Genomic DNA, 9,981 nt, shown 5'->3' on the forward strand with positions numbered 1-9,981 from the left:
CTCGGGGTTCCGAAAACCAACAAAATAGAACCGAGGTCCTATTCCATTATTCCATGCACACAGTATTCAGGCGAAGTTTTAGCCTGCTTTAAGCACTCTAATTTGTTCAAAGTAAACGTGCCGGCCCACCTCGACACTCAATGAAGAGCACCGCGGCGGGATTGAGTTGGGCCGCCCTCTCGAGCTAAGCCCACCGGCAGGACGTCCCGCGCACGCCAGTTGACACCGCGAACGATGAACCGGCGGCGCGGGACACAGATTCGACTACGAGCTTTTTAACCGCAACAACTTTAATATACGCTATTGGAGCTGGAATTACCGCGGCTGCTGGCACCAGACTTGCCCTCCAATTGATCCTCGTTAAAGGGTTTAGAGTGTACTCATTCCGATTACGGGGCCTCGGATGAGTCCCGTATCGTTATTTTTCGTCACTACCTCCCCGTGCCGGGAGTGGGTAATTTGCGCGCCTGCTGCCTTCCTTGGATGTGGTAGCCGTTTCTCAGGCTCCCTCTCCGGAATCGAACCCTGATTCCCCGTTACCCGTTACAACCATGGTAGGCGCAGAACCTACCATCGACAGTTGATAAGGCAGACATTTGAAAGATGCGTCGCCGGTGCGAGACCGTGCGATCAGCGTAAAGTTATTCAGAGTCACCAAGTTGTACGATGACGGAGACCGCCACCGATTGGTTTTGATCTAATAAAAGCGCTCCTTCCGTTTCCGGTTGGAGCTCTGTTTGCATGTATTAGCTCTAGAATTACCACAGTTATCCAAGTAAATGTGGGTACGATCTAAGGAACCATAACTGATTTAATGAGCCTTTCGCGGTTTCACCTTAATTTGGCTTGTACTGAGACATGCATGGCTTAATCTTTGAGACAAGCATATGACTACTGGCAGGATCAACCAGGGAACTGCGTTCTTGTTTTAAAATAAGAGAGTTTTAGTCTTTCTTTCCTTCTAGTCATATAAGCTACAATAATCGTAGAATTTCGGAAAGACACCTGCTGCTCTTATAAAAAACTGAACACTTTCCTATTATTGTTTGAAGAAAGTGTGCGTGTCTGCGAAACGAAAACCTCGTAAGAAGAGACGTAACGCCACGCGATCTTTCTGGATGGAAAATTTTTCGACATTTTTTTCACATCATCCTTGATTGAATCTCCTGCAACAATTTTATTCTTATTCATCCGTTCTAAGTTGTCGTCGTCGTCGAAATAAATAATTTGTACACACTTCGGGGTACACGTTTGTCAAAATTCATGAAATGCAACGTAACATTTTTACTTTAATAAATTTTTACAGTGCATTCAGATCGACTAAACGAACAACGACGGATGAATTGATTTATGGATTTTTATTTGTTGCGACTCATCGGAGGAGAGAGTGAAGAAAAAATAATCCAATATCATGGTTACGGAATAATTTTCTATGACTTTTTCATCCTTGTTTGAATCTTGCAACAATTAATTTTATTCATCCGTTCTAAGTTGTCGTCGTCGTCGAAATAAATAATTTGTACACATTTCGGTACACGTTTGTCAAAATTCATGAAATGCAAACGTAACATTTTACTTTAATAAATTTTTACAGTGCATTCAGATCGACTAAACGAACAACGACGGATGGATTACTTATTTTTGTTGCGACTCATCGGACGAAAAGTAGAAACATAATCCTCCATTGTAATATAGTTTTTACGGAAAATTTTTCTTTTATTTTATATCCTTGATTGAATGCTGCATTTTATCCGTCTTTTTTTCGTCAAAAACAGAGATCAATGCGATTCATCGGACGAAGAAATAATTTCCCAGTTCAAAATTTAGAGATTTTTGGGCACATCGACTTGAAATTTTATCGTAAAGAAAAAATATCGTCGTCGACAAGCAAAAGTTCAAACATTCTCCATACTCTTCGCTAGATTGAAAGCGACGGTTTATTGTGAGATTTCTCTTTAGAAATATTCACACGTTACGAGTTTATGAAATTTTATTTATTTCAAAATTCTCGCTCGGACTTTAGTGAGTTGACGCATTTGTTAATTTTTGGTCGTTCTGACACGAACACATAAAATCTTTGATTGCATTTGGACCGCTAACATAGAAACGCTCGCCGCATCCGCAATCTCGCTGTGCATGGTCAATGGCAAGATTTGTCATCCCTCAAACGATGGTGGGTCCACAGGGTACACATTCCGGCCATCGTCCCAACTACGGGTAAGTCGCGGTGTACGAGAGGTAACAAGATAATCGGACGCACATAAAATCACATTTCGATCGTACGCTTTTGTCCGCTGCTACATACCACCACTACTATCCCTATATATGCCAGCGCGGCAGCGTTCAGCTCTGAATCACTCGATGCGCGAAACGGTCGAAATCCCATAGCGCGCCGGCCGCTCGCTATGGGCGAGGGGTCGGGTAAATCGGTCTGATCGCTCGGTGCAAAAGTCCGTTTGGGTACTTAGAGACGGAATTTTAAAATTCTGATTTCGCAGATCAATTTCAAGGGTCATTAGGACTCGAATGCCGTTAACGGTGTTTTGAAAAAAATATTTTTTACGTTTTTACGGCATTTCGACCGAACACCTCAGTTCCGACTTCGGACTTAGAATAATTTTCATCAAAATTTCGAACGCCTCAGTTTCCAGAGGGTTTTAGATCCCGTTTAGTTAGGGGTTTGAAATTATCACAGCCACCCTTGTTTGGTGTTAGTTCGACCGTAACTTTTGTTCGTTTGCATTTAATTTCGATTTTTCTGGGACTTTTGGTCAATGTAAATTTATCAACCGCTACACTTCCGACTTCGGACTTAGACGAATGAGCGCCGAACGCTACAGTTTCGACTTCGGACTTAGAAAAATTTCGCTCGACCGCCACAGTTTCGAATTGGACTTAGAAAAATTTCGGTCGAACGCCTCAGTTTCGAATCGGACTTAGAAAAATTTTGGTCGACCGCTACAGTTTCGACTTCGGACTTAGAAAAATTTCGTTCGAACGCTACAGTTTCGACTTCGGACTTGGAAAAATTTCGCTCGACCGCCACAGTTCCAACATGAGACTTAGAAAAATTTTTATCAAAAATTCGAACACCTCAGTTTCGACTACGGACTTAGAAAAATTTCGCTCGACCGCCACAGTTCCTATTTCGGACTTAGAAAAATTTTCATCAAAATTTCGAACGCCTCAGTTTCCAGAGGGTTTTAGATCCCGTTTAATTAGAAGCTTGAAATTATAAAATCTACCTTCTATCGATGTTAGTTCGACCCAAACATTTGTTCGTTTGCATTTAATTTCGATTTTTCTCGTACTTTTGGTCAATGTAAATTTGTCAACCGCTACACTTCCGACTTCGGACTTAGACGAATGAGCGCCGAACGCTACAGTTTCGACTTCGGACTTAGAAAAATTTCGTTCGAACGCTACAGTTTCGACTTCGGACTTGGAAAAATTTCGCTCGACCGCCACAGTTCCAACATGAGACTTAGAAAAATTTTTATCAAAAATTCGAACACCTCAGTTTCGACTACGGACTTAGAAAAATTTCGCTCGACCGCCACAGTTCCTATTTCGGACTTAGAAAAATTTTCATCAAAATTTCGAACGCCTCAGTTTCCAGAGGGTTTTAGATCCCGTTTAATTAGGAGCTTGAAATTATAAAATCTACCTTCTATCGATGCTAGTTCGACCCAAACATTTGTTCGTTTGGATTTAATTTCGATTTTTCTCGGACTTTTGGTCAATGTAAATTTGTCAACCGCTACACTTCCGAGTTCGGACTTAGACGAATGAGCGCCGAACGCTACAGTTTCGACTTCGGACTTAGAAAAATTTTGTTCGAACGCTACAGTTTCGAATTGGACTTGGAAAAATTTCGGTCGAACGCCTCAGTTTCGAATCGGACTTAGAAAAATTTTGGTCGACCGCTACAGTTTCGACTTCGGACTTGGAAAAATTTCGATCGAACGCCACAGTTCCGACTTTTTTTCGAAACTGTAGCGTTCAGTCAAATTGCCGTAAAAACGTAAAAAACTTTTTTTACAAAACATGGTCGACAGCATTCGAGTCCTAATAATCCTTGAAATTGATCTGCGAAATCAGAATTTTAAAATTCCGTCTCTAAGTACCCAAACGGACTTTTGCACCGAGCGATCAGACCGTTTTACTCTACCCCTCGCCCATAGCGAGCGGCCGGCGCACTATGGGATTTCGATCGTTTCACGCATCGAGCGATTCAGAGCTGATCGCTGCCGCGGTGGCATATATAGGGAGTAGTGATGGTAAGTGGCAGCGATGACGGACAAGTACGCACGATGAATGGATTGACATGAAATCAAATGTGCGCGTCCGTACGATCTGTTACCTCTCGTACATCGCGACCCCGTTTAATGATATTATGCTAAATTAAAAATAAAAATACATCGATGAAATAAAAAGTGGTAAGTCTCTAGAAAGACAATATACCGCTGTGAATAAAAATTTCTCGATGAATAGCGAAATGTGAATTAGTCCGCCTGTAACGTGCATTTTGCGAACGAATTAGCTAATTCACCGCTAGTTAAAAAACGTGACCACCCAGTGCTCTTATCCAAAGTCGTCTGCAAATGAGATGAAATTAATAATCTTGACTCTAATGCAGACGACAAATTGAATTGAATAATTTACTTGAATAATGTGACGGATCTATAAAATAAAACACAAAGCCCGAAACACCAAGCAGTAAAAATCTCGATTATTGTTCCGCCCGTTGAAAAACAAAAGATCCGTCACATGGTAAGCAGAACTGGTGAAAATTGTGAAAGACTTGTTTCTCCTCCGATAACAAGCTTGAATTAAATATGATCGAGTGAATGATATTGGAAACCAAAGAACGAAACTGAGGAGAAGCAAATGTTCAGTAATATATTATGAATAATTATAATATTAATATAAATAATAATATTATATTAAAAATGGGAATTGTATGTGGTTGATGGAAAAAGTTTTTTTTTCTGTTGACCGCTACAGTTCCCAATTTGGACTTTAAAAAAAAAAAAAAAAAAAAAAAAAAAAAAATTGTGTATACGGAAGGTAAAAAGCAAAAAATAAAATATTTTATTATTTTTTTTACTTTTTTTACGGGTCCCTACCGCTACAGTTCCCACTGAATGTGTCCTTTTCGCGCTAAGTCCATGCAGTCGCTACAGTTCCGAAACTGGACTTGTAAAAATTTCGACATTTTTGAACGCATCAGTTCCGAACGAGGTTTCAAAACTGTAGCGTTCGGTGTAAACGCATCAGTTCCGAATGAGTTTTCGCAACTGTGGCGTTTCATTTTTGTGCTTTCATGGTTGCATAAACAATCGCCAGTGTGAACGCTTCAGTTCCGAATGAGTTTTCGAAACTGTAGCGTTTCATATTTGTGCTTTCATGGTTGCATAAGCAATCGCCAGTGTGAACGCTTCAGTTCCGAATAGATTTTCGAAACTGTAGCGTTCAATGTGAACGCTTCAGTTCCGACTTTGGACTTAGAATAATTTTCATCAAAATTCGAACGCCACAGTTTCGAAAGGGTTTTAGATCCCGTTCAGTTAGGGACTTAAAATTATGACATCCACTTTCGATTAATGTTAGTTCGGTCCGAACTTTTGTTCATTTTCATTTAATTTCAATTTTTCTCGGACTTTTGGTCTTTGTTAATTTTGTCCTTTCGAAACTGTAACGTTCAATGTGAACGCTTCAGTTCCGAATAAATTCTCGAAACTGTAACGTTCAAAGTGAACGCCTCAGTTCCGAATAGATTCTCGAAACTGTAGCGTTCAATGTGAACGCTTCAGTTCCGAATAGATTCTCGAAACTGTAGCGTTCAATGTGAACGCTTCAGTTCCGAATAGATTCTCGAAACTGTAGCGTTCAATGTGAACGCTTCAGTTCCGACTTTGGACTTGGAATAATTTTCATCAAAATTCGAACGCCACAGTTTCGAAAGGGTTTTAGATCCCGTTTAGTTAGGGACTTAAAATTATGACATCCACTTTCGATTAATGTTAGTTCGGTCCGAACTTTTGTTCGTTTTCATTTAATTTCGATTTTTCTCGGACATTTAGACTATGCGAATTTTAGATTTTTCAAGCTGTAGCGTTTGGCGAGAACGCCGCAGTTACGGACAGGTTTTGTGTCAGACTTTCAATAATCTGAAAAAACTCCGAAAAAAGAAAATAATTAGTGTTTTCATGGTTGCATAACAATTTAAAATTCATGCACAAAAATAATCCATCTATATTTCCGTTATTCAAGAATGCAAAGGAAAGACGAAAGTTCGGCAACAATTAGTTTAAGCGGTTGCATAACCATTCAAACGTTATGCTTAAACACAATCCATTTACGATATATAATAAAAATAAAGCTTTATTATCAACTTTGAAGTCCATTCTATTGCTGATCTTTAGACCTATAGATTAGGTCAAGATGTCAAATGTCAAAAAACAACTACAGGTTCCTGTATTTGTAGCAATGCTGGCGCCATCTGTAGAACAGTTACCTAAACTTGAAAGTCAAAAAAATTACAGCTTTCTGTAACTATTAATGTTGGTATCGCCACCTGTTAGTCGAAAACATAATTTAGTGGCGCCATCTATATGACAGGTCTGGAACTTCAGAAATGTCAAAAATTACTGTTTTTTCCTTTATTTTACATATTGTTTTTGAATTTTGGCGCCTATTTTGACTCAAAAATGGCGCCATCTATATGACAGGTCTGGAACTTCAGAAATGTCAAAAATTACAAGATTCTGGGTTAATTTACGTATTTTTTTTGAATGTTAAGCATAATTTGACCTGACCTGACCCTAAAATGGCGCCATCTATGTGTCAGGTCTGGAACTTCAGAAATGTCAAAAATTACTGTTTTTTCCTTTATTTTACATATTGTTTTTGAATTTTGGCGCCTATTTTGACTCAAAAATGGCGCCATCTATGTGACAGGTCTGGAACTTCACAAATGTCAAAAATTACAAGATTCTGGGAAGATTCTGGGTTAATTTACGTATTTTTCTTGAATTTTAAGCATAATTTGACCTGACCTGACCCTAAAATGGCGCCATCTATGTGTCAGGTCTGGAACTTCAGAAATGTCAAAAATTACTGTTTTTTCCTTTATTTTACATATTGTTTTTGAATTTTGGCGCCTATTTTGACTCAAAAATGGCGCCATCTATATGACAGGTCTGGAACTTCAGAAATGTCAAAAATTACAAGATTCTGGGTTAATTTACGTATTTTTTTTGAATGTTAAGCATAATTTGACCTGACCTGACCCTAAAATGGCGCCATCTATGTGTCAGGTCTGGAACTTCAGAAATGTCAAAAATTACTGTTTTTTCCTTTATTTTACATATTGTTTTTGAATTTTGGCGCCTATTTTGACTCAAAAATGGCGCCATCTATGTGACAGGTCTGGAACTTCACAAATGTCAAAAATTACTGTTTTTTCCTATATTTTACATATTGTTTTTGAATTTTGGCGCCTATTTTAACTCAAAAATGGCGCCATCTATATGACAGGTCTGGAACTTCAGAAATGTCAAAAATTACAAGATTCTGGGTTAATTTACGTATTTTTCTTGAATTTTAAGCATAATTTGACCTGACCTGACCCTAAAATGGCGTCATCTATGTGTCAGGTCTGGAACTTCAGAAATGTCAAAAATTACTGTTTTTTCCTTTATTTTACATATTGTTTTTGAATTTCGGCGCCTATTTTGACTCAAAAATGGCGCCATCTAAATGACAGGTCTGGAACTTCAGAAATGTCAAAAATTACAAGATTCTGTGTTAATTTACGTATTTTTCTTGAATTTTAAGCATAATTTGACCTGACCTGACCCTAAAATGGCGTCATCTATGTGTCAGGTCTGGAACTTCAGAAATGTCAAAAATTACAAGATTCTGTGTTAATTTACGTATTTTTCTTGAATTTTAAGCATAATTTGACCTGACCTGACCCTAAAATGGCGTCATCTATGTGTCAGGTCTGGAACTTCAGAAATGTCAAAAATTACAAGATTCTGTGTTAATTTACGTATTTTTCTTGAATTTTAAGCATAATTTGACCTAACTGACCCTAAAATGGCGCCATCTATGTGTCAGGTCTGGAACTTCATAAATGTCAAAAATTACTGTTTTTCCTTTATTTTACATATTGTTTTTGAATTTTGGCGCCTATTTTGACTCAAAAATGGCGCCATCTATGTGACAGGTCTGGAACTTCACAAATGTCAAAAATTACTGTTTTTTCCTATATTTTACATATTGTTTTTGAATTTTGGCGCCTATTTTAACTCAAAAATGGCGCCATCTATGTGACAGGTCTGGAACTTCAGAAATGTCAAAAATTACAAGATTCTGGGAAGATTCTGGGTTAATTTACGTATTTTTCTTGAATTTTAAGCATAATTTGACCTGACCTGACCCTAAAATGGCGCCATCTATGTGTCAGGTCTGGAACTTCAGAAATGTCAAAAATTACTGTTTTTTCCTTTATTTTACATATTGTTTTTGAATTTTGGCGCCTATTTTGACTCAAAAATGGCGCCATCTATATGACAGGTCTGGAACTTCAGAAATGTCAAAAATTACAAGATTCTGGGTTAATTTACGTATTTTTTTTGAATGTTAAGCATAATTTGACCTGACCTGACCCTAAAATGGCGCCATCTATGTGTCAGGTCTGGAACTTCATAAATGTCAAAAATTACTGTTTTTTCCTTTATTTTACATATTGTTTTTGAATTTTGGCGCCTATTTTGACTCAAAAATGGCGCCATCTATATGACAGGTCTGGAACTTCAGAAATGTCAAAAATTACAAGATTCTGGGTTAATTTACGTATTTTTCTTGAATTTTAAGCATAATTTGACCTAACTGACCCTAAAATGGCGCCATCTATGTGTCAGGTCTGGAACTTCATAAATGTCAAAAATTACTGTTTTTCCTTTATTTTACATATTGTTTTTGAATTTTGGCGCCTATTTTGACTCAAAAATGGCGCCATCTATGTGACAGGTCTGGAACTTCACAAATGTCAAAAATTACTGTTTTTTCCTATATTTTACATATTGTTTTTGAATTTTGGCGCCTATTTTAACTCAAAAATGGCGCCATCTATGTGACAGGTCTGGAACTTCAGAAATGTCAAAAATTACAAGATTCTGGGAAGATTCTGGGTTAATTTACGTATTTTTCTTGAATTTTAAGCATAATTTGACCTGACCTGACCCTAAAATGGCGCCATCTATGTGTCAGGTCTGGAACTTCAGAAATGTCAAAAATTACTGTTTTTTCCTTTATTTTACATATTGTTTTTGAATTTTGGCGCCTATTTTGACTCAAAAATGGCGCCATCTATATGACAGGTCTGGAACTTCACAAATGTCAAAAATTACAAGATTCTGGGTTAATTTACGTATTTTTCTTGAATTTTAAGCATAATTTGACCTAACTGACCCTAAAATGGCGCCATCTATGTGTCAGGTCTGGAACTTCATAAATGTCAAAAATTACTGTTTTTCCTATATTTTACATATTGTTTTTGAATTTTGGCGCCTATTTTGACTCAAAAATGGCGCCATCTATGTGACAGGTCTGGAACTTCACAAATGTCAAAAATTACTGTTTTTTCCTATATTTTACATATTGTTTTTGAATTTTGGCGCCTATTTTAACTCAAAAATGGCGCCATCTATATGACAGGTCTGGAACTTCAGAAATGTCAAAAATTACAAGATTCTGGGTTAATTTACGTATTTTTCTTGAATTTTAAGCATAATTTGACCTGACCTGACCCTAAAATGGCGTCATCTATGTGTCAGGTCTGGAACTTCAGAAATGTCAAAAATTACTGTTTTTTCCTTTATTTTACATATTGTTTTTGAATTTCGGCGCCTATTTTGACTCAAAAATGGCGCCATCTAAATGACAGGTCTGGAACTTCAGAAATGTCAA

At 37.6% G+C, this 9,981-nt stretch overlaps 1 pseudogene; it reads right to left on the reverse strand.

The window, feature by feature from the left end:
• On the reverse strand, positions 1-914 carry LOC148165418 (small subunit ribosomal RNA; annotated as a pseudogene; the record flags this gene model as incomplete).
• Positions 915-9,981: the final 9,067 nt, after the last annotated feature.

This window comes from Gnatocerus cornutus, unplaced genomic scaffold, assembly GCF_029298725.1.
Source record: "Gnatocerus cornutus isolate USDA-ARS CGAHR unplaced genomic scaffold, icGnaCorn1.1 ctg00000325.1, whole genome shotgun sequence".
Lineage (NCBI taxonomy): Eukaryota > Metazoa > Arthropoda > Insecta > Coleoptera > Tenebrionidae > Gnatocerus > Gnatocerus cornutus.